The sequence below is a fragment of the Schistocerca piceifrons genome, chromosome 7 (genome assembly GCF_021461385.2).
Source record: "Schistocerca piceifrons isolate TAMUIC-IGC-003096 chromosome 7, iqSchPice1.1, whole genome shotgun sequence".
Classification (NCBI taxonomy): Eukaryota; Metazoa; Arthropoda; class Insecta; order Orthoptera; family Acrididae; genus Schistocerca; species Schistocerca piceifrons.
This window is the reverse complement of record NC_060144.1, coordinates 141,062,941-141,085,925: the sequence shown is the minus strand read 5'-3', so window position 1 is coordinate 141,085,925 and position 22,985 is coordinate 141,062,941.

Sequence of the window (22,985 nt, the reverse complement as noted above, 5' to 3'; positions counted from 1 at the left end):
GGATTGAAATGGTTGGAATAAATGGTACCGGGATATTAAACAGTGGAACAACATGTTCAAGTATTTCAAAAATTGTAGCTGAATTTACGTATTGGAACGACTCAGTGGTAACAGCTGAAAATCTTTTCGGAACCGGGACTCGAACCCGGACGCCCCTCTAAACGTGAGTGGTCACCTTAACAGCCTCGGGCATCCGAACACGTTTCCCATCTACTAGCGTAGCGTCACCTACCCATTAATCCGTTACTTGCAGTTCCTAATTCCCATCAGAGATCGGGCATGCTGTGCATCTGAGCTCAAAGCCGGGTTCTTCGATCGCCGTGACCTAAAGTTTTTTTAAGGCATCAGTCATCTGACTGGTTTGATGCGACTCGCCACCAATTCCTCTCCAGTACTAACCTCTTCATTTGCAACCTACGTCCTCAGTTATTTGCTGGATGAGTTCCTATCTCTCTCTTACCGTACAATTTTTACACTCTACAGATCCGTCATGTACCATGGAAATTATTCCCTAAGTCTTAACAGATGTCCTATCATTATGTCCCTTCTTCTTTTCAGTGCTTTCCATATTTTCTTTTCCTCACTGATTCTGCGGAGAACTTCCTCATTTCTTACCTTATCAGGCCACCTAATATACAACACTCTTCTGTTGCACCACATCTGAAAGACTTCGATTCTCTACTGCTCTGGTTTTCCCACATTCCATGTTTTACAAACATACAATGCTCCGCTCCAAATGTACATTCTAAGAACTTCATTCCTCAAATGAAAGCCGATGTTTGATAGTAGTAGATTACTTTTGGCCAGAAATGAGCTTTTTGCCTGTGCTAGTCTGCTCTTTATGTCCTCCTTGCTCCGTCCATCATGGGTTATTTTTCTGTTTAGGTGGCAGAGTTCCTTAACTTCAGCTACTTGCTGATCACTATTACTGAGGTTAACTTTCTCGCTGTTCTCTTTTCTCATGCTACTCATTACCTTCGTCTTTTTTCGATTTACTCTCCATCTATATTCTGTACTCATTAGACTGTTCATTCCACTCATCAGATTTTATGAATCTTCTTCACTTTCACTGGAATGGCAACTTGAGTTTTATTTCCACTCTTCAACCTTTCTTTTATTTCCTTCATTGTTTCTTCGATGTATAGGGGCGAAAGACTACATCACTGTCTTACATGCTTTTTAATCCTAATACTTACTTCTTGGTCTTCCAGTGTTATTGTTCCCCTTGGATCTTGTACATATTGTATATTACTCTTCTTTCCCTATAGCTTACCACCATTTTTCTGAGAACTTCGAACATATTACACCATTTTACACTGTCTAGCGCATTTCCAAGTAGACAAATCCTTTGAACGTGTCTTCATTTTGCTTTAGTCTTACTTCCACCATCAATCACAAAGTCAGAATCGCCTCTCTGGTGAATTTCCCGTTCCTACAGACAAACTGATCGTCATCTGACACTTCGTGAGTTTTCTTTTCCATTCTTATGTATATTATTCTTGTCAGTAACTTGGATGCATGAGCTGTTAAGCTGATTGTACGGTAATTCTCGCACTTGTCGGCTGCTGCAACCTTCATAATTATATGGATGAAGTTTTTCTGAAAGTCAGATGGTTTATTGAAAGACTCAAGTATTCTACACACCTACGTGAATAGTCGCTTCGAGGCCACTTCGCCCAATGATTTTAGGAATTTTGCGTTATTTGATCTTTAGACGTCCAAAGCTATTTTAAATTTTGATTATAATGCTGTCGTGTACCGACTTCTGTCTCCTCTCGTATCACGTGTCATCATACAAGTCTCCCCCCCCCCCCCCCTCTAGAGTCCTTCAGTCTACTCTTTCCACCGATCAGCTCTCTCCTCTGCATTTGACATTGGAATTCCTGTTGCACTCTTAATCTTACTACCCGTGCTTCTACATTCACTGGAGATTGTTTTGACTTTTCACAAACATCTACGTCATACTCCTGTATGCCGTATGTTGCGTCCGTCCTTTCGACAATAATTTCTTTTTCGATTTCGTCGCATTTTTCATGCAACCGTTTCGCCTTAGTTTCCCTCAACTTCCTAATTATTTCATTCCTAAGTGAATTGTATTTCTGTATTCCTGAATTTCGTTGAAAATATTTTAGTTCCTACTTTCATTAAACAAGTATTTATTCTGTTACCCACGATTTCTTCGCAGCGAAAGATGGCAGCACTTATCTCTAAGTATTTACTTTTGAAGGTTAGCCCGTTATTCCGCGCATGTCTTCAATTGATAAAATGCCACGATTTCATTGCACCTATGTTTTCTTTTCAGCTTCTGTGGTTGTGTTTTCTAGAGATATCCATTCACCTTCAGTTGAATTGCCTCCTGAGCTATTACTAATAGCTGTATCTACAGCCTTGGAGAAATTGAAGCGTATCCCTTACTTCCATATGTCACTTATTTGCGCATTTTTTTCCTGACTAGTCTTTTAAACTTCAGCCTACTTTTTATCACTATTAAACTGTATCTGCCTGTAGTACGCCTTATAATCCTGTATCTGATTCCGGAATCTCTGCCTGATATGATGTAATCTAACAGAAATCTCCGGTATCTTCCGGCCTTTTGCTAGTATACCTCTGATTCTTGAACAAAGTATTCGTTATTACTAGCTGAAATTTATTGCAGAACTCAATTAGTCTTCCTGCACCCCCATTCCTTGTGCCAAGGCTATGTCGTCCCATGACACTTTCTTCTGTTCTTTCCCCTACATCTGCATTCTAGTCCCTCATGACTATTAGATTTTTATTTCCATTTACGTACCGAATCACCGGTTCAATATCCTCAAATACTTTCTCTATCTCTTCATCTTCCGCTTGCGACGTGGGCATGTATACCTGAACTATTGTTGTCGTTGTTCATCTGCTGTTTATGCTCACGAGAATAACCCTATCACTGAACTATTCATGATAACTAACCCTATTCCTACTCATAACGAATCCTACTCCCGTTATAACATGCTGCTTTTGATGTTATTCTGTACTCGTCTGACCAGAAATCCTTATCTTCTTTTCTTATTACTTCAGTGACGCCCCTATATCTAGCCTTTGCGTTTCTCTTTTCAGTTTTGTAGCTTCTCTATCACGTTCAGTCTTATGAAATACCACGCCTCTACTCGTAGAACGTTATCCTTTTCGTATTTATTCAGTCTTTTTCTCATGTTCTCCTTCTATTTGGCAGTCCTCTCCTTGACATCCAAATGGGAGAGTATTCAGAAAACTTTTGCCAATGAAAAGATCATCATGAAACTTTTTCAATTACAGGGAACATGTCCTGTGGACAAACATTATGCATCTTTTACGCAATGGTTTCCATTATCTTCCGCGTCCTCATGCCGTTGATCTTTGCTGATTCTTCCACCTTTAGGGGCAGTTTCCCATCCCCAGGGTAAGAGAGTACCCTCAACATCTGCCCGCCCTTTAGCCCTCTGCGATAACGCCGTTGGCAGAATAAGGGTGCCTTCTTATGCTACAAGTCTTCGGCCGCCATTACTGATGATTTTTATTCAAAATTTAAGGAGCGGCGGGGTTCGAACTCGGGGCCGAGAACGTATCAGGATGTTTGTAATTAAACTTTCACTACGTGAGCGGGTCACCAAGAAAGGCGAGTGATCGTAGGACTGTACAACTTGATCAAAAAATTTGTAAAGACATGCAGAAGGGAAATAACGGATAAACCATTGAAAGAAAATCATTTTAACTTCCTCATGAAAGGGCAACATTTATCACTTGCGTACCAATTTTACGTTCCAGTACACAAACGTAGCTCATCGTGACTGCCATCTGAATTGGTGACAGCCTGGAACCGCACACCAGAGACTGTTCCACAATTATTTGCAACACTCTGGGTAGGCCGGCCGTAGTGGCCGAGCGGTTCTAGGCGCTACAGTATGGAGCCGCGCGACCGCTACGGTCGCAGGTTCGAATCCTGCCACGGGCATGGATGTGTGTGATGTCCTTAGGTTAGTTAGGTTTAAGTAGTTCTGAGTTCTAGGGGACTTATGACCTCAGCAGTTAAGTCCCATAGTGCTCAGAGCCATTTGAACCATTTTGAACACTCTGGGTACCCATAAGGTAAATAGTTTTCCGTCTGCAGTGTCCAAGGCAGCGAAAGTTTAATTATTACCACCCTGCAGTTTTCTGGAATTATGGTCTTGTAGTTGTTTAAAGAGGAACTACGAGCAAAATATTGTAGAGGAATTTCAGTCTCTGAACATTGGAGCTGATGCCACCTAGCACTTTTAAGTGGAAGTTATTTGTAAATATTGAATGCTGTTAGCCTTTTTTGTTAAGTCTGTTACAAAACAGTCCATGAGAGAGACCCACACACGAGATCTTCCAAAGTGAGGTCGCAGTGTTGTGCCCCTGACCGGTTTTGGTTATCCTGTGGAAGTCTAGCTGTAAAGCACTGCACAAGGGACACGCAGTCGAATGGCACACTCTGTCGGTATATCAGTTGCACACACACGGGGCTTTGTATTCATTTCAAGAGGGGGAAGACCTGGCACTGCATTGCAGACGGCGGAATTGAAAGGCGTTTCTTTGGCAGGTCGAGCCAGGCAATTCCAACACCTGCTGGCCATGAATTTGTTGTCTTGTATGTAGCCCGAATCGGTACAACGTCATAACAACTGAGCGACTGACTTGTCTAAAAACTCGCCGATTTCAGTTAGAGTATGAAGAATCCATCAGTGCCATCGGGAAGAGAGGGCTATGCTGGTTCACCAAGTGACACGAGGGAGCCAGCAGCTGCGATCAGTTTGGACCCCTGTCCAAGGCATGAGTTAAACCAGAGTACCATTTCAAAAATTACTAACGATAATCACTTTAAAATCAAACGAAACAACTGAAAAAGCGCTACCGAATATTCTGCGAATTGAACGAACTAATGTCCTCATTACAGATAAGAAGAAATCCGCACTAACCGAAACTAAATTATACCAAGAAATATCCAGTGTCGCTACGGTCGCAGGTTCAAATCCTGCCTCGGGCATGGATGTGTTTGATGTCCTTAGATTAGTTAGGTTTAATTAGTCCTAAGTTCTAGGCGACTGATGACCTCATAAGTTAAGTCGCATAGTGCTCAGAGCCATTTGAACCATTTTTTAACATCCAGTGTTACCAGGGCGGCGACAGAATTTCCATTGTTGCTTCAAGAAAGCGAGGAGCGGTTGTTGTTTCTGCGGAACGCTTCATAAGGAGGTGGGTCGAAATAGAGCTGAAAGTGTCTCGATTCATGTACAGCTAAACTTCTCAGTCATTCAAAAACAGCCGCCCAACGGCAGATTGCCGCGTCGACTAGCCTCTGAGTAAGGTGGTGTGTTGTCTCTCATTGCCACTGTTGTGGAGAGATGATGATGATGTCCGACACTCCGAGGAGCGTAGGGGACGATGCGGGAGACCCGCACCTCTGTATTAGGCAAGGTCCTAACGGAGGTGGTTTGCCATTGTCTTTCTCCGACCGTAATGGGGATGAATGATGATGATGAAGACGACACAACAACACCCAGTCATCTCGAGGTAGGGAAAATAAGCCCTGAACCCGCCGGGAATCGAACCCGTGACCCGTGCGCGGGAAGCGATAACGCTACACAAGACCACGCGCTACGGACATTGTGTAGAGAAAACCAGCGTATTCTTTTCTTAACATTTTATGTTCGGATAATAAGTTGCCGTCTCTTTAATCTAAGAATAGATGATCAATGCAGCTAGCCGCTATCTCTGTGTAATGTCTTGTCTGTATAGACGTGTATCTGTTGTTTTTAAGACCCCTTCACCTTCACACATAAGTCTATACAGTAAAATAAGGCCCTCCCAGTTCTTGGCTGATCCGTGATAAGACATGCGAAAAATTAGACTAATGGAGGATTATTAGTATTATCTCTATTTTCATTCGCTCTCTCTCTTTCTCTCCTTTGTCTATGTATAGTTTTTAATATAAGATTTCATTACGTGATATGGTGATAAAAAGAATCAGCAAAATAAAATCTTTGGTGGAGTCCTTCGTCTTGGTAATCAGCGGCTGGCTTGCTGTAAGAGATCTTTACATTTATTATTACTGTTAAACACTGCAATCAGTCGGGAGAATCAATCGTTTGGACAATTTGTTCCTTTTACGAAAGATTGCGAATTCCTGATGTGTACGAAGCCTTTTTGGACGATTTAACACAGACTCAGTGATTGCAGGCTCTCTTCGACACAGCTGAAACTTCCCCACTAATTACAGGGCCAACGTGATCAACAAATGATTCAGAAAAATCTCATTCGTTCATTCACTCCAGAACAAAAAAGTCACAAACCTTATTTATGGAGGAAATCGTGTATTAAATTCATCTCCATTACATGCCCAGATCTCCGGTGATTCCACGCCTTAATTATTTTCCTTTTACTATCTCTTTCTCTTCAAAACAAACCGCTAGCGGCACAAATGTTAACTGGCTCGCTTTAGCGAGAAGAAAAGCAGAATATGTATCTCTCAGAAACACGTCAATCCCTCAACCGATACTCCAGAAGCTGTCCTAGTTACCCCTCTAACAACCATGGAGAATGCATATATGCATCTCTGTTATTTAACGCCGGCCGCGGTGGCCGTGCGGTTCTAGGCGCTCCAGTCCGGAGCCGCGCTGCTGCTACGGTCGCAGGTTCGAATCCTGCCTCGGGCATGGGTGTGTGTGATGTCCTTAGGTTAGTTAGGTTTAAGTAGTTCTAAGTTCTAGGGGACTGATGACCACAGCAGTTGAGTCCCATAGTGCTCAGAGCCATTTGAATCATTTTTTTTGTTATTTAAAAGAATAAATTCACTAGAAAATACTTTGGCGTCGACGAGCTGTCGCCGCATATATTACGAGAAAATCAGATGAGATAACTTTTCCAACGTGAATGAATGTGGATGGTTTGATTGAAAACGATTAATTGGTGCGTGGTAGAGGGTATTTGCTGTGGGGACATTACATTTTGACTCAAAAATAGACTATTTCTTAAGTCTCTCTTGGGAAATCTATTTATATCGGTACTGCTCAGCCTAAACACACAAAGACGTTTCTCCTTACCTGACCAGAAGATTCGTACGTAACTCAAGTTATCTGGGAATCGTAGGGATGCGCTGGGTGGCGCATAAAATAAATATGCAGAGTGTCTCAGAAAAAACATTGACAACTTTATGGACGGATTCCTTACTCCAAAACAAGAAAAAAATCTGTAAATATGGGCTCTAAAATGAATTTCTTAAGAGCTGTCAGCATATCTTCTTCTTTGACAGTATGAAACATATCTCTCCTAATACAAGGACTTCGCTTTCCGTATCTAGAGAGGTGGTAATATGAACCAAACCAAGAGAAATATGTCGAATAAATATGGTGTCTAAAATGTATACATTAAGACCTATGAGCACTTGTTCATCATCGCTAGTGCGAAACGTGTCTCTTCTACTGTTTCGATTCCCGGCCGGATTGGGGATTTTCTTTGCCCGGGGGCTAGGTGTTTGTGTTGCCCCTATCATTTCATCATCATCATCATTTGTGAACGTGGCTAAAATTGTACTGTGTAGAGATTGGGACATTTTACGGGAGCTGATGACAGCGAAGTTGGGCACCCCACAAACTAAACATCATCATCATCATCATCATCTACTGAACAAGTGCTCACAGCTCTTAAGGTATGCATTTTAGAGCTAATGTTTATTGGACTTTTCTCCATGTTTTGATCCATACTGCCTCCTCCCAAAATATGGAAAGCAAAGAGCTTGAAGTAAAAGAGCCGTATTTCGTAGTATTGAAGATAAACAAGTGCTCATAGTTCTTAAGGTATGGATTTCAGAGCTGATGTTGATTAGACATTTTTTCCTTGTTTAGGTGTAATGAGCCTGGCGCTAAAGCTTGATTTCATTTTTTATTTTTTAAGGACACTCTGTATATTTGTAGCCTGCGTATTCTCTTGACAATTGATAAGACATAGAAAATATATTTGTGCAATTTCTATTGGAAAATTATTCATTACCACACCGTCATAAATTATTATTGGCTTATGTAGCCAGCTTTCAGAGCCAAATGTAGGCCTGAAAGAATGGACATGGGAGAGGGTACAGCGCCACAGTAATGTTGACTGATGAGTGGACCGTGTTCAATCATTTTGAGGTCAGTACACCCATACAGTATTATGCTTCTGCATACCACAACACCTTTACAACTGAAGAGTTAATGTTCGAAAATGTCCGTAGGTACATTACGCATTCAAACCTCCCGCCATATTTGTGTACGTCCTTAATCGCAAATCGTACTAATTCTTCTATCATACAAGAAGAGCACACGACCTCACTTCTCGTTGGTCCAGTCCCTGTGCACTAAGCTCTATCGCAAACGACGTCGCAAATGTGCAGGTATCAAGGGAACCCAACATTATGGTCGTCGGACAAGCAGACCACCACCACACTGTCGCTGCCCTCTGTGGTGTTCCTTGTTAAACGTCACTGCAAGTGCACCCGCTATTTGTCACAGTTCTCTTCTTGTCTAATGCACAATCACACTCATCACACACGTCAAAAAAATGCTGTAATACTATAATTCTGGGCTGTGCTAGTAACAGCCCTTCTTCAGTTTCCCTACGATTCTTTCCCTTAGCGAAGTCATTCAAAAGTTGTCGCTGGGCCGTTTGTAACGAAGAAGACCAACTACTCAACGACTGACACATTCTATCTTTACCCGTTCCTTATACTGCTTCGTGTTGACGGGCCCATTTGACTCTGTACTCATGCTAACCTCAAGCACTCTCATTAATTTGCAGGGAATTGTTTGTATGTTATATTACATTATCCACTTAAATTTTGTAGATCAGTGTAGTATGTGTTCGGGGTCCAATATCTTCCGTGATTATCCGTATTCTTAGTGCTAATTATCGTTCGAAATGAATTTCACAGTTTGCCCACATTATGGTTGTCGGTTTTCATCTAATTATCGAAGTTGTGTCTTGCACTTGTTACGTTGCTCTACGTCCTATTAGTAATTCAACGCCTGATGAGGTTCATACAGATATCCTGTTCCTTCTTAACAATGCATTTCTTTTCAACTATTCTCTCAGTGTATAAGTAGAACATACGTAACACTTCACGTACACTGTACCTCAGCAACACATGGTCACGTAATGTGAGCTTTCGGCAACTGGCCATGAATGGTGACATAACGACTTTAACTGGAATCCAAATTATCCCTGCTAATTTTATTTCCAATATAATGATTTAAGCAACGCTGTTTAGCAGCTTGCCTCAAATCACACGTATAAAGTGTATAAGAAAGGTTGTTTGTTGGGATTTGTGTGAAGGATGTCAATGTAGTTAAATGATGTTCAAGAACTACCTTGCTGAAAAGGTAGTTAAATGACATTCAAGAACTACCTTTACAGCGGACCCGCAGCCTGCATGAGGTCGGAGAACACGTTCTTTTGCTGCATTATTTATTTGTTTACCCATAGTGATACAAGTTACACGACGAGTTCGTTTCTGCAATTTACCTTTATCAAGTGTACCTCCTAGCGGTTATGACGTGATCCATATGGCATCTTGGAGCCTAAATGTCGGCTGCCTTTTTGTTATGATATGACAATGTTAATGGTATGTTGAGTTTTTGTTTGCGGGACACTGTAAAGTTATTTTTATTTTTCACAGGTCAAGTAACTAAAAAGTAAACGTATCATAAAAAAGACAACTTTCATTTACACTCCTGGATGTTACTTGGACCGTGTTATATCTGCTAAGACATACACTCGATAATGGGGAAACGCTGAAACAATCTCTTCGTGTAACTTGTATCGCTACGAGTTATTAAATAAGGAGTGCAGCAAAAAACATTTAAAATAGGTAAGTGGCTCAGATACGACGATGATTTAATTTTATGTCGGAGAATTTTATAGTTTGACTACCGCCGAAGTTCAGCAGTTTGAAGTATATCATGTGATAAGAGAATCAAGCACATAATTTTCAGTTATGGAAATAAATATTTTGCACATTCAGCGGCCAGTATGAGGTTTCTTGAAAAATTCGACATGAATTTGGAGTTCAACGAAAAGAAGGTAATGAAGCTAATATGTCCCTCATTTTTTTTCATGGTTCCCCTACTTTGTAATCATAAATTCAATTACATTATACAACATTAACGTAGTTTTGCTAGTTGGGGAGCAAAATAACTGATGATGGTGGAAGTAAGTGGATATAAAATCTAGACTGGCAATGGCAAGGAAAGCGTTTATGAAGAAGAGAATTTTGTTAACATCGAGTATAGATTTAAGTGTCCAGAAGTCGTTTCTGAAAGTATTTGTATGGAGTGTAACCATGTTTGGAAGTGAAACATGGACGATAAATAGTTTGGACAAGAAGAGAATATAAGCTTTCGAAATGTGGTGCTACAGAAGAATGCTGAAGATTAGATGGGTAGATCACATAACTGATGAGGGGGTATTGAACAGAATTGGGGAGGAGTTTGTGGCACAACTTGACAAGAAGAAGGGACCGGTTGGTAGGACATGTTCTGAGGCGTCAGGGGACCACAAATTTAGCATTGGAGGGCAGACCAAGAGATGAATACACTAAGCAGATTCAGAAGGATGTAGGTTGCAGTAAGTAATGGGAGATGAAGAAGCCTGCACAGGATAGAGTAGCATGGAGAGCTGCATTAAACCAGTCTCAGGACTGAAAACCACAACAACAACAACAACAACAACATATACAACATTTAACAGCTGTCTTTTAGATCATATTCAATGGTGTTTTCATTATACATTCTAAACTGCGTACCATTAAACTTGCAGAAAAAATAGGTGGTGCGACTGCTGGGGCTCTGACAGCTGCGGGCCCCTTAACATGTTGTGTATATTGCGTTAGCCTGTTCCTTTGTTGTTGTTCGTAAACTGTTTTGTTGTTCCTCAGCGGTACAAGCAGAACGACAGAAGTGGTGTTGTGCCTATATTCTTGGCAGCTCTGAGCAAGAGAGGACCGCAGCTGGCTGCTGGGAGTCGCCTCAGAGCCTATGAGTGAACTCTGCAAACAGACGCCTTTCGGCTGCGAAGCTCCATCGGGAGCGGTGGGGCCGCTCAGGAGTCTGGAAGACGACTCGCATTGGAAACGGGGGCAGAGCGAAGAGCGAGAGCCAGCCGGCCCCCGGGGGGCGGAGCGTCTCGCGCAGCCCGGAGCGTGACCCGCATGCGCCGCTGGCCGTCCACCGGCGCGGTTAAACCGCAGTTAATTAATTATTTAATTAATTAATTTGAGGGAATTAAGTTAAGACGGACTCAAGGGGAGGCGGGCAGCAGCGCTAGTGCTTCTCATTATGAAATTCGGCCCCGGCCAGAGTTAACAGTGGCGCGCGGAAGGCGTGCCGGCGGTGCATGCGGGGGTGGTAAGGGGTGGGGGCTAAGTGTGGGGGAGGGGGGAGTGAGCTAAGACCTGTGAGGCGCGGAGCTGCGCCGGAGGGCAGGACAGTGCCGAATGCAGTCGGCGGCGAGTAATTCGCGGCGCGTTAGCGTGTTAGCGCTGCTTCAGGCCGAATTAGCTAATGACAGGGCACCGCGGGACCAGTGGCGTCTGGCGCATGCGCATTCACAAGCCACTCGCTGCGTGGCCCGCATCACGCGCACACAGTCGCCAAGCACCATCTGGGAGTCTGCGAGGGCATGACTGGACTGCAGAGCGGTGGCTGATGAGCAACTGGTACCTCCCTAGAGTCGCAGCATGTGCAATCTAACAGCATTTTCCGTTGCTACCTTCTTGTCAACCGTGTTCTCCAAGGCTGGTTTTTATCAGGATTAGCCAGAAAAATTTTGCGTATTCATGTAAATGACAAGTAAAGCGGAAACTGTACTACCACTTCCCTGTAAGAACGGAGACTCTCGAGGCGGTAACGTTTAATAATATGTTGTAAGGCTTCCAGCTGCGTCAAGCGATTAAAATACCACGAGTTTTTGACCAAGTACCCCTTGGGCATTGTCATGTGAGATAACTGCTGGCGGGTTGCTGGTACAGTATTACATATACTCAACCACCGGGAGTTACGACACTGGTGCACGCGGTAATGGGAACTAGTGGTGTACGTCAACTCTGAGTCCGATGCGCCTTATTCAAATGGTTCAAATGGCTCTAACCACTATGGGACTTAACATCTGAGGTCATCAATCCCCTAGACAGACTACTTAAGCCCAACTAACCTAAGGACATCACGCACATCCATGCCCGAGGTAGGATTCGAACCTGCGACCGTAGCAGCAGCGCGGTTCGGGACAGAGGCAACTAGAACCGCTCGGCCACAGCGGCCGGAACGCCTTCTTCGACCTTCCGCTTGCTGGGTGCATTTAATAGTGGTGACGGCGTACAACTATCCGCGGCACTTGCATCAAAGATCGTGGTATCTTAGGCACTTAATTTGGCTATAAGCCTGAGGACATTTTATTCAGTCACTACATTCACTCAATATACAAGGTAAGTCTATTTTGGGCAGCGATAACGAGAAACTCAGATTTCCTTCACCCAGTTTTCTGACTGGTGTGAAGCTCCCCACCGCAACCTTCTCTCTTTTCTCAACTATTTCATCTGTGCCGCACGATGTCGCAATCGCATCTACGGGCAGATAACACACATGTACACACACACACACACACACACACACACACACACACACACTCGGAGACGTACGGCGCGTAAGGCAGAGTAGGCGAGGGATTATCCCCAGATTCCGCTGAAAATGATTACTGGTGGATGACGATTAACCCTCTGCACTGCTTGTAATATAATGAAGCCAATGATACAATAATAACCTTATGATGCCAAAGGGTACTTATACCTTCGGTTAAATAGAAATGACTTGTTACATATATATATTCATACAAATTAATTAACTCATATTTAATTACCAATATTCCAAACATCTGAATTAATGTTCAAGTATTTTGCTTAAAATTCTGTAAGTTTGTTTTATTATTATTGTAAAGGTCTACCTGCGATCGTTATAGTGAAAGACGTTAACTCTTTTGTTTACATATTGTATCTCCTTATTTATTAGTTGTACAGAGTATTGGATGGAGCACAACAGTAAGTGGATAGTTCTAGCGTATAGTTGTTTTCAGTGGAGAGGGAATATTTTTGCAGAACTGTTGACGTTAGTTGTTTGTTATGTTATTAGTTCCAGAATGTGAAATACTCCTGATTCTAGTCTTAGATATGGGTTCGCGATTCGGTGCAACTTACTTCAAAGTAATTTTCAACATCTCGTTCGAAGGCACGTCATGGAATATTAAACACTGAAGAGGCGCATTACATGTTGCACATTTAAAAAAAAAAATGGTTCAAATAGCCCTGAGCACTATGGGACTTGACTTCTGAGGTCATCAGCCGCCTAGAACTTAGAACTAATTAAATCTAACTAACCTAAGGTCATCACACACATCCATGACCGAGGCAGGATTCGAACCTGCGACCGTAGCCTAGAACCGCACGACCACTCCGGCCGGCCACATTTTTTTTTAATGTCCTATAATCCCTACCTGCAAAGTTACAGTACGCTGTACCAAAAATTAAGATGGCTTGCGACCGACGGAAAACTACTGAAAATTTTAGTTGGATCGCTAGGGATCGGAGCTTTTTCTAGTTCTGAGAAATATATCCTGGACAAAAAGTATAGAAACCTTCTGCAAATACTGTATGTATGGTGGTTAACGATGTGTTGTCGACATGTCAAATGTCCCTATGCTGTACACTCTTTAATTACTTTTCATTTCCTACCCCTGCGGTAGAGAAGGCTGTTCGAGTAATGGGCAACGAATAATCAGGAAATTTTCAGCAAGATTTTAAGCGAGCTGGAAGTCGAGTAGAAGGAATAAAAATTGGGTACATTTTTGAGGATATTTTCTGTTTCAGCATTTGCCTTAAACCCAATGGAAAACTTCCGTAAACCTTGGTCATAACTGGGAGTTGTTAGCCATTTAAAATTTTATTCTTTGGAAATATGTCCTAGACAAAAAATATGAAAGGCCTCTGTATGTATACTCAGTAAGACAGATGAGTTGTTGGACATGTCGAATGTACCTATACTACAATTTTTATTTATTACTTTTCACATCATACACCTAAATGTAAAGCGGGCTGTTGGGATAATGACCCAGTGAAGAGCCAGGGAGTTCCCAGCCAAATTCTAGGCTAGTTGGTACTGGGTCACAAGTAATACCAACGGGGGACATTTGGGGTGGGACTCCTAGTTCAGGAATTTGCCTTATAAGCAAGGGAAACCTTTCAAAAAGTTTGGTCAGAATCATGGGATGCTGTTGATTTATTTAATTCTGGGACTTCATGTACCAGAAAAGAAATGAGTGCCTTATGTATGTGATAGTTAGTTTCTTTGTTTATGTGTAAACCGAGTAAACTCTATGTCTTGCTCGACATGTGTAGAGTATCTACCGCGTTTTGTGCCAGTGACCTTATAAAATGTGTGTAAACAGGCGTCCGCCGCTCGTGGTCTCGCGGTTGCGTTCTCGCTTCCCGAGCACGGGGTCCCGGGTTCGATTCCCGGCGGGGTCAGGAATTTTCACCTGCCTCGAGATGACTGGGTGTTTGTGTTGTCCTCATCATTTCATCATCATCCAGGAAAGTGGCGAAATTGGGCTGAGCAAAGGTTGGGAATTTGTACGGGCGCTGATAACCGCGCCGTTGAGCGCCCTACAAACCAAACATCATCATCATCATAAACAGGCGTCGCCAAACGCACGCTAACATGCAAGATGGAGTGAAACTAATCACTTCTCCAGTATCAAGTAAACTCAAAGTTTTCCTCGGCATCTTAAGAATATCTACCCTGTTTTGTGCCGGCGAGCTTATAAAATTTGTGTAAAGAAGCGTCACCATCTGCGCGTTGACAAGCGAGATTGACTGAAACTAGTCGCTACTCCAATACCAGTAGTAAATGCCCTGTGGCAATCAAATAGTTTTCGGAAAGATGTGCGAGATGCTACCAGAAAGGGCCAAATAGTCTGCGTCATTAACAGATCACTTGCTATAGCAATCTTTTTCCTGCTTCACAATTTGCTAGTTTTGGCGAATAGTGAGAAAACTAACTGTTCTGGCGTAACCACAAGCGCCGTAGCGAAGATGCAAAACGCAAGACCAGAGAAGGCGGTGAAGAAACGTCAGTCAATGATGGGCAGAAGTGGACCACGCCGAGCAGGAACGCCACCCACAAGAGGTGAATATAAGCCCCGCTCCTGCCAGCCTCGGCCGCTCAGACCGCCTCAGAGTGCCGACATTAGTGGAACGTATTTGCCGAGAGTGCTACAAGAACTAGTTGTGATCGTTACCAGTTACTTGTCTGGACTTCTGACTATAGCCATAACTATTACTGTTTGCATGTTACTTGTGTAACTTTTAAGTTAAGTATTGTCAATTTGCTTTATAGAAATAGAACTACTAATGTTATCTGTTTGAACTGTTGTATAGGACTCCGAGAACGCAGCATCCTTTAGGCACCCTATAAGCGATGAGTGATCAAGATCCCACACTAAACACCTCGATTCATGCACCTCTTTTTTAAATACTTCTATCTTCTCTATTAATTCAGCAAATACAGCCAACCCATATTATCGAATCATATTCAAAAACCGATCGATCGAGCATTATGCAAGCTCTTTCGTGCATGAACTACTTGTAAGATTCTTCTAATAGACATATGTTTCAACTCTTCTCTTTCTGTTGATGCGTGTAACTTGTTCTTCTGCGTTAAATTGTTCCGTGAAGAACCATGAATTTGGTGAGTGATTCTAGCGACAGGTTACCCTTCATGTAGTGTAATGATATCGGACCATTTATTCAAGTTACACAAAGATAAGGCTCAGCTGCGAGATTCTGCACCCTATGGCTATCATGTAGCAGCTTCTCTCCATTGCATCAATATTCACTAGCGATATCAACTCTTTGTACCCAACAGCGTCAGGGAACAGCATGAGAAGGATTTTAGATTTCCGCCAGGTTACGTACTTACAGCGCTCGTCCAAAATGATCCGGGTCTTATGTTATTCCTGGCATGTACGAGTGACGTCATCGCAGAAAGTACAGTTGCCGTTTCAAACTTCAAATGTAAACCAAAACTCTGCATTTGACCAGTCATGTGTGAATAGGCGGTGTTAAGTTGTAGACGGGTGGTAGCAGCGTGTCGAAGATGATGTCACAAATTTCAGCACACCGACATCTCTAAATCAACTGTTCAAAACATTCTTCAGAATTTTTTAACGAAGTGAAAAGTGCGTGAAAATTGTCCCGCTCATCTTTACCCCCTCCCCCCTCCAAGGCACTTATTTCTCGAAAAATTCATTCGGGTGACGACATTTGGTTTTATCAATATCTATCACAAAATGGTGTAGTGCAGAAATTCACATGATGGGTCAACGCCTTTACAACATAACTCGTATTCAAAAGAACTACATCCCTAAAATGGGATTTTCTGAGAATTTCACTTGTATACATGAACGCCCTGTGCTTTGTACGCAAGTAGGGGAGGCGGTGTAGCGCACCTCAAACACTGAAAACATCAGCTTGACATTTCCCTATGTTTATTAATCCAATGTAGAATCTTTTTTGGACTGACGGGATATATCGCGACTGTTAGATTACCAAGAGGTGTGACGGATCTTTCGTTCAGTTTTGTCGATGCTTCTTCACGAAGAAAGAGGTGTTGTTTGCAGAACCCCTGTCAAGAGCAATCAATGCGGCAGAAATGATTCCTCATACATCAGTACTTACTGCACACGTACGAGTATAACGTTTGGAACATAATGGTGGTATTGAGCACCGTGTGGAAAATTTCTTGGAGTTTACAGTTTCAGGAACATTTGTATGAGCGCGAGAGCCGAATAAATAGTCGGTTTTGTTTTTCTAGATTTCTGTATCAGAAATTCTAAGAAACTCTGCTAGAGGAACCATACTAAGACAGTAGATAAGCTACATGTAGCTGGGATAAAACACCGGGGTGAGAAAGTTTATATAGAACTTGCAGAGAAACTAGAGTGTAATCAAAGACATCAAAGGACCCAGTTAATAGGGGGGGGAGCGACGCAAGGCTCTAGCCTACCACTACGTTATATACGTAGTACGTACATAGAGAGATCAGTAAAGGAAACAACAGAAATTTGGAAAAGAAATATAAAATAATGAAGCAGAAGAAAGTTGTTACGTCTCTCGGAAGATCGTTTGAACGAAACAGATTGTCTTTAGAAAATATGGAAGAAAGATTTTAGGTCCCATTGACGACGAGTATATTGGAAAAGGAGAAGAAACTCGGATTTTGGAATAAAGAGTAGGAAATAGTACGTGTCGTTTGCAAGGATCATTCCAACATTCGCCGTAAGCGATTCAGTGACATCACGGAAGACATAAAGCTCGATGTCGGGAGACGTTTTTGAACCGCCGTCTTCCCTAATAAGAGTGCTGCGAGTTAAAACTGCACCATCTCACTCTGAGTCTTGTGGGGAAGTTGTAGTGTGGTTCAATTAAATCATATGGTGATATCAGATTTAGATTATAAAAGGAGAAACGAAAATTTTCGATCTGTTTTGCTTTTTGAGCAATAAAATAATTGATAACCGTGGAAGTAAAGACGGTATAAAATGAAAACGGACGGTATCAAGATAAACATTACTAAGTAAAATACAGACCTCTTAATGTCTCATGTACATTAGGATGTCAATAGAACGTTTTTAGAAGTACTTATTTGTTGGCAACACTTGCCTGGAAGCGAAACACGGATGCACAGTACGTCCGAGAACAGAATAGAAGCTCTCCTAACGCTTTGTTACAACAGAATACTGAATTACAGCTAAGAGCTGCAAATGGAATGGGCGAGGAAACAAATTCGAAGCATAAGGTTCTTAGGAACGGGGATTCATTAACTGCTTCTTAGAAACAGGCGTGGAGCTGAAGAATACAGTATCTACGTGACATACTTAGCTTTATCACCAAGTGACGAACAATCTGGTAAAACAGCCGCTGTGCCTAGACGTGAACAAATTCGCAAATCATTGATAACTCTGTAACACAGTGCCAATGTACACATAACCCAGAAGACGCCTGAATGACGATTTCGGCACATTCACACTCGCCACTCTCGAGCAGAGTGATTTCCACGTTTCTATATGCACAACTGTATGTCGTGGTTGTATTTGTGGTAGCGAGTACTACCACTCTGACTGTCTAAGTGCGAGCTTAGCTGACACTTAATTCTGGTGTCGTGCACTAAATAAATCTACATTTTTCACAGTAGTTTATACACATAGGAAATCGTCCTTTTACTCGCTTCACATTCAATATTTCTTTGGCCCATGTTTGATATTTCTTGCAATTCCGACCGATGATAGAGCAGTAATGAAGCATAAAAATGCAACGTATTTTATACTACTGGCCATTAAAATTGCTACACCAAGAAGAAATGCAGATGATAAACGGGTATTCATTGGAAAATATATTGTACTAGAACTGACATGTGATTACATTTTCACGCAATTTGGGTGCATAGATCCTGAGAAATCTGTACCCAGAACAACCACCTCTGGCCGTAATAACGGCCTTGATACGCCTGGGCATTGAGTCAAACAGAGCTTGGATGGCGTGTACAGGTACAGCTGCCCATGCAGCATCAACACGATACCACAGTTCATCAAGAATAGTGACTGGCGTATTGTGATGAGCCAGTTGATCAGCCACCACTGACCAGACGTTTTCAATTGGTGAGAGATCTGGAGAATGTGCTGACCAGGGCAGCAGTCGAACACGTGCTGGCCAGGGCAGTAGTCGAACATTTTCTGTATCCAGAAAGACCCGTACAGGACCTTCAACATGCTGTCGTTCATTATCCTGCTGAAATGTAGGGTTCGCAGGGATCGAATGAAGGGTAGAGCCACGGATCGTAACACATCTGAAATGTAACGTCCACTGTTCAAAGTGCCGTCAATGCAAACAAGAGGTGACCGAGACGTGTAACCAATGGCAACCCATACCATCACGCCAGTATGGCGAAGACGAATACACGCTTCCAATGTGCGTTCACCGCGATGTCACCAAACACGGATGCGACCATCATCATGATGTAAACAGAACCTGGATTCATCCGAAAAGATGACGTTTTTGCCTCTCGTGCACCCAGGTTCGTCGTTGACCACACCTTCGCAGGCGCTCCTGTCTGTGATGCAGCGTCAAGGGTAACCGCCGCCATGGTCTCCGAGCTGATAGTCCATACTGCTGCAAACGTCGTCGCACTGTTCGTGTAGATGGTTGTTGTCTTGCAAACGTCCCCATCTGTTGACTCAGGGATCGAGACGTGGCTGCACGATACGTTACAGCCATGCGGATAGGATGCCTGTCATCTCGACTGCTACTGATACGAGACCGTTGGGATCTAGCTCAGCGTTCCGTATTACCCTCCGAACCCACCGATTCCATGTTCTGCTAACAGTCATTGGATGTCGACCAACGCGAGTAGCAATGTCGCGATACGATAAACCGCAATCGCGATAGGCTACAATCCGACCTTTATCAAAGTCGGAAACGTGATGGTACGCATTTCTTTTCCTTACTTGAGGCATCACAACAACGTTTCACCAGGCAACGGCGGTCAACTGCTGTTATTGTATGAGAAACCGGTTGGAAACTTTCCTCATGTCAGCACGTTGTAGGTGTCGCCCCCGGCGCCAACCTTGTGTGAATGCTCCGAAATGCTAATCATTTGTATATCACAGCATCTTCTTCCTGTCGGTTAAATTTCGCGTCTGTAGCACGTCGTCTTCGTGGTGTCGCAATTTTAATGGCCGGTAGTATAATTAAAATCTTGGCTGTAGAAGAAGGAACTGTAGTGAACTTCTTTTATATGCAGACGTATGGTAGTGTTGCTGTTAATAGGACTGCTGTTGCGTGGTGCATAACGGGAAATAAAGCGCATTCTAATGCAGAAACTGAACGCCATGATCGGCTGCGGTCAGTCACTGCCACTGTTCCTCACATAGTGAGTTGCGCGGATTCCATTACTCGTGCAAACCGGCACATCATCAATCTAAATCTGGTTCCACAACTATCATTGAAAATAGGAAGTGCATATGTAGGGACTAAGACTCTTGGATACTCAGAGATCTGCTCAAGATGGATTCCACGAATGCTCGCAACGAACCACGAGATACAAAAAAAAAGCAGTACAATCTGGACTAGGACCAATTTTATTTGAGGCCAATGAAGGGAGTTTGTGTCAAGACTCTTTAGATAGACTTACGGTGTCATCGTTGTCGAAGTATTGTCAAGTGACGCAAGAAGTAATTGAAGGGCAACTATGAAGACTCTGAAGAAACGCAAGAACCGGTCGCTATACGCCGACAGACAAGTCTCAAAGCCAGTGAACACGGAAAAATGGGATGGGCATCATTGCCTCATCCACGCTGTAGGTCAGCCCTCGCGCTCACGGACTACGGATTGGTTACATGAACACACATTAAGGTCAATGTGAGTGTTACTCATGCTGTTAATGCATGGATACGAGCACAGGACAAGAGTATTTACCAACAGGGAGTACTTGATCTTGCGTAAACTGTCGTAAGTCCTTACAACGAGGCAGACACTGTGTGGTAAAATAATACACGTAAAATACACTGTTGAAACTGTCATCAGAAATAAATGGTTCAAATGGCTCTGAGCACTATGGGTCGTAACTTCTGAGGTCATCAGTCCCATAGAACTTAGAACTATTTAAACCTAACTAAGTCATCAGGCACTTCCATGCCCACGGCAGGTTTCGAGCCTGCGGCCGTAGCGGTCGCGCGGTTCCAGACTGTAGCACCTAGAACCGCTCGGCCACTCCCGCCAGCCTGTCATCAGCCTCTACCTCTTAAGGGTCTCTAAGTTTTAAGAAAAGTCTATGAGGTGTTTTTATTGAACGACATTGGCATAACTTGCTGTCACCTGCGTGCTAATAGGTACTGTTGCTTGTTAGGTTGGCACCCGTAATGATAATATGTGGCCAAATTTAAGTTTCATCATACCGTTACTCCTGCTAACATAGTACTCAGTGGTTTGGTATGCAGCATGATAATTTCATTATTTCAAAGAATTATGTGAAGAGACATGTGAAATTAACTACTTTATTTACCATCCACTTTAGAAATTGCGTCCGACGCAGTGACAATCCTGACACCCACTCATCCTCTTCTTTCGTGGGAAGTCCTTCTCAGCCACAGAAAATATCATTCTCTCCTCTCAATTGCTTCTCTATGATAGCCACTGTCTTTGGACGCGATATATCAGGGAAGTAGTGTCTTGTTTCGGTGGTCTTAATGATGAACGGAGACATTACGCCTTGCGTGATTCTATGCGATCGGGGCACTCTGGGGTAGGCAATTGAATGGAAGTCAGCAATTTTCTGTGCCCCTCTGCCAACTCCAGGCGCTTGAATCACCGTACACAGTGAGTGACTCATAAAAATTATGAGTGACGCGTGGAATGGGAACGTATGAGGCCCTGAAGCAATGCCACACAGGACCTACTACAGTGATGCGCGTCGTCAAACAGGCGAACAGATCTATGGAGATTGTTAGGCTAGCGTGTACATGTCACAAAATTTTAAGTTACGCTAAAGCGTTTTCGTTCGGAACCTTGGTCACTGTTTTGAGGAAGAGGAGAGTAATGTTTAACGTCCCGTCGACAGCGAGGTCATTAGAGACGGAGCACTAGCTCGAATTGGGGAATGATGGGTAAGGGAAGCGGCCGTGCCCTTCCAGAGGAACTATTCCGGCACTTGCCTGAAACGATTTAGGGAAATCATGGAAAACCTAAATCAGAATAGCCGGAGACGGATTTGCACCGTAGTCCTCCCGAATGCGACTCCAGTGCGCCATCTCTCTCGGTCACGGTTTTGATACTGAGTGTCGATGAATATGTGGCTGTAGTGTCTGTCCCTGCAGACTGAGTTTATTGCGTTATTTTTTCAAGTAATTGGCGGCCTGTGTGTCCGTGAGGTTCTAGGCGCTACAGTCTGAATCCGCGCGACCGCTACGGTCGTAGATTCGAATCCTGCCTCGGGCATGGATTTGTGTGACGTCCTTACGTTAGTTAGGTTTAATTAGTTCTAAGTTCTAGGCGACTGATGACCTCAGACGTTAAGTCGCACATTGCTCAGAGCCATTTATTTCAAGTACTTATTCTAAATGTCATCGAAGATGAGCGAGGAATAAAAGAAAGTTCTATACATTTTGGCAGTCACTATTAAGTGGCGTAATCGGAATTTCACAGGGATGCGAGTTATTTTATACACAACATTTGGGTCGGTCAAAATAAAAAAAAACAACGATTTTCATAAAGTCGTGTGCTCACGTCGATCAATGATCGACAGTTCACACAAAAAATTGTTAAATGAACTTGACTTTGTGGGATAGGCAAGCCTCAGATTTGCAAATTCTTTTCAACACATAACTAACTACAACATCACAGCACAAAATAAAATTCTACGATTGAAACACAATCACCGAGCGAGGTGGCGCAGTGGTTAGCACACTGGACTCGCATTCGGGAGGACGACGGTTCAATCCCGTCTCCGGCCATCCTGATTTAGGTTTTCCGTGATTTCCCTAAATCGTTTCAGGCAAATGCCGGGATGGTTCCTTTGAAAGGGCACGGCCGATTTCCTCCAAAATCCTTCCCTAACCAGAGCTTCCGCTCCGTCTCTAACGACCTCGTTGTCGACGGGACGTTAAACACTACCCACCACCACTGAAACACAATCCTGGTACACGACTAAGTATCTCATCTTAGGTTAAACTGACAGGGTTGGCACAGGAACGTCATTCTCCGCAAGAAATAGAGAGCTCTAAATCCAGACGCCCATCAAGGATGAAATAATGACAAAAGAAAAAGATACATTACATCCACTTGTGTCCTAATATTCTTTCTAGTCATTCACAATAACGTGAAG